This window comes from Littorina saxatilis, linkage group LG12, assembly GCF_037325665.1.
Source record: "Littorina saxatilis isolate snail1 linkage group LG12, US_GU_Lsax_2.0, whole genome shotgun sequence".
NCBI classification, from domain to species: Eukaryota; Metazoa; Mollusca; class Gastropoda; order Littorinimorpha; family Littorinidae; genus Littorina; species Littorina saxatilis.
Genome location: NC_090256.1, coordinates 70,535,834 through 70,538,977, shown reverse-complemented (window position 1 = coordinate 70,538,977; position 3,144 = coordinate 70,535,834). Strand labels below are relative to the sequence as shown.

At 41.9% G+C, this 3,144-nt stretch overlaps 1 protein-coding gene across 1 annotated transcript in view; it reads right to left on the bottom strand.

Annotated features, from left to right (window-relative positions):
• Positions 1-1,257, bottom strand: part of LOC138983184 (cytochrome P450 26B1-like) — a 37,152-nt gene extending 35,895 nt beyond the window's left edge. The window contains exon 1 of the mRNA XM_070356595.1: positions 1-1,257. This exon is cut by the window's left edge and continues 690 nt beyond it. The gene's annotated coding sequence lies outside the window, so the exon portion shown is untranslated.
• Positions 1,258-3,144: the final 1,887 nt, after the last annotated feature.

The following is a 3,144-nucleotide window of genomic DNA, read 5'->3' as shown; positions in this document are numbered from 1 at the left end:
GATTCCAAAAACATATAGATATGATATGTTTGGATTAAAAACACGCTCAGAAAGTTAAAACAAAGAGAGGTACAGAAAAGCGTGCTATCCTTCTTAGCGCAACTACTACCCCGCTCTTCTTGTCAATTTCACTGCCTTTGCCATGAGCGGTGGACTGACGATGCTACGAGTATACGGTCTTGCTGAAAAATGGCAGCTACTTGACTAAATATTGTATTTTCGCCTTACGCGACTTGTTTCTTTTTTGTTTCTTCTTTTATTTTCTGCTATTTTCTGTTGGTTAATAAATCTGACCGTAAATGTTCGCCTCTGAGTTGAACGGAGGTACTTTTGCCTCTTTTTCTTTTTACTTTTTACGTTTTGTTGATGATAGCAGATTATTTCAAGAGTTTGCTGTTTTTGTCGTGTTCACCTTGTACTATACCTTTTTTGTAGTTCTTCAGTTGTTTTTTCCTTTTCTTCTTCTTATCTGTCTGTCTAAGTCACTGGCTTTTCTTTCTGATCAACTTTTTTAAGATTTTAAGATTCCACAATAATTGTGTCACTGGAAGTCCGAAGCTTGCAGTGAGATATCAAACACACACGATCACCGGACGAAGCTTTTACAGCACCAGGCACTCAATACTGCACCGCCATGGCGAGACCACTGAGGAATGTCGCTGCACTTTCGCTGTCCTCCCTAGAAACCTCCTGTCGCAGAGCCGAGCCGAACTCTCCGAGTTTTCTACCACAGTCCTTTTTCCTGGTGCTCATAGATTTGTATCTCCGAAATAACTTGGCCATACTGCTACTTCTTTGTCGGTTCAACGGGTTTTAAGGTGTCGTCTGCTGCATCCACCAGTCTTCCTCTGCGCGACGGGCAGCGAGACCTGCTGACCCAGTGTCCTCATTTTCCCGCCGACCCGTGGCCTCGCCTGACCCCGTTTCGGCATTACGGACATTACCGAAGATGACGTTTTCTGGCTCGCGGCCGGCGCGAGCGCAGCTTGACCCGTTTAAGGTAAATTTTCCGCCAATCGGCTGGCTGCGAGCTAATCGGGTCACCTAGTTCTATTTTTGACGCTCTCTGTTTGTCTCTGACCCAGTTTTCCAGCCCGATCGATGTTGGGAATGACTGGTGCAAGTCTTTCTCCCAGGTAGCGTTCTTTTTCTCTCAATTTAATAATACAACCTGTTCATGGCCACACATTGTTGCTTTAATTAGAACGCGGAGAAAGAAGTCGGTAGCAGCCTGGCCAGATGAGAGGCGGGAGTAGCCTATGGGTTTATTGATCGTAATCAAGTGCCCACCACAGGCTAATATACCGACTTTGAGCTGCACTGCAACAAGAGTTTCCGCTTTGTATCATTTCTTTGCAGAAAGAAACAGGCAAAGACGTATGCGGAGATTAAATGAACTTTAAAAAAATAAAAATAAATCGGGGGGGGGGGGGGGGGGTGGGCATAACCAGATGAGATCATAATTCTGAAACTAACCAGCTTAATTGGGAATCTAGCCAGATGTAGAGCTCAGCCATGTCATATAGTACACTCCGCTTAATAAGGTCACCTTGGTGCAGTTTGTTGTGTGTGGTAAAAGCCACACAGGACAAAAGTGGCTATATTAAGCGGGTGGATTTAATAAAAGCATAAGCATAAAACGTAAGGAAAAATCCGTGCAGTCAGAAATTGGCCTCAAAAAGCGGGTGGCTTTATTAAACATGGCCCTATTAAACGGATTCTACTGTATATTAAATAATTGTCAAGCTGGCGCGTGTTTGGGTGCACATGTTTCTTTTTTCTTTCTTTCTTTTTTGTTTTGTTCGCCGATTCCCACCAGTTAAGTGCAACTTGTGAATTAATGATAAGCGAATGACTACAGAACTTAATGTTCTTTATTAGTACATTTCTTCTTAAATTCAACATTCCTTACCCATTTGTCAGAGTTAAACATTTATTGCATACGTTTTAGCCTGTGGAGCAGTGACGCCGTATGTATCGGTAACGTTTGTATCGGTAACGTATGTTTCGCTTTTCATTTTGATGAACAGTACCGCGTTGCAGGAGGTCGGACACCACGCAATAATATACTATTTCTCCATAGAGCGTGTATACATACACAGTCATCCTGTGTTGGACAAACATTGCGCAGCTTCTGAAATCCTTTTTTCAAACAAAATGTAAGTAACGTACGTATCATTCAAACTGAGGAAACTACATTTTCTGACAACAAAGCTTGATCTGTGAATTAACTGTAGGTTTGCATGTTCAGTGTGTAACGTATAGTGTGTTGGAGTACACATATCTATGACATAGTCTTTCTTTCCTTCCATGTACCATGATAGTTTTGTTCAGTACAAAGTAGTAACGGGAAATGATATTTGCATTACTTACATTACCTTAGTCAGACGAAAGAAACGCATGCTATTGTTACGTTTTGAGGGATTCCAGGTGAGATTGTGACGCCTGTATATCTCGGAGGCCCCAGCTTAGTCCGAAGTCGGAACATTCTAGTCAGTATACACACTAATAGTTTTAAATGATTGAGCTTTATTCAAACAAGTTTTAAAAAAATAACCCAAAATGGCAGCAACTGCATCTCATTGCAGAGAAAGGGTGTCAAATTTTCTTTTTTTTTCAATTGTTTTTCTCAATCAAAGAGAGAGAGAGAGAGAGAGAGAGAGAGAGAGAGAGAGAGAGAGAGAGAGAGAGAGAGAGAGAGCGTGTGTGTGCTAACCTGTGTGTGCTAACCTGTGTGTGCTAACCTGTGTGTGCTAACCTGTGTGTGCTAACCTGTGTGTGCTAACCTGTGTGTGCTAACCTGTGTGTGCTAACCTGTGTGTGCTAACCTGTATGTGCTAACCTGTGTGTGCTAACCTGTGTGTGCTAACCTGTGTGTCCGCGAGTGACCGTTTATGTTTGCATGCGGATAATTTTAGAGCAATTTTTATTCTCAGTCAATGGTAAGTATTTTCTGTTTTAAACCGTCCGACTCTCTTAAGCAATTTTCCTTATTTCTCAAAGGAGTATAACATCTTGTTGAGTCTGGAGTCTATAAAGCTATTGACATTTCATCGTGTATAAACCAGATACAAAGTTTGAATTACCACAATATATCGGATAGAAAGGAGAGAACACAATGAGTTGCGGGAGTGATCACACTCA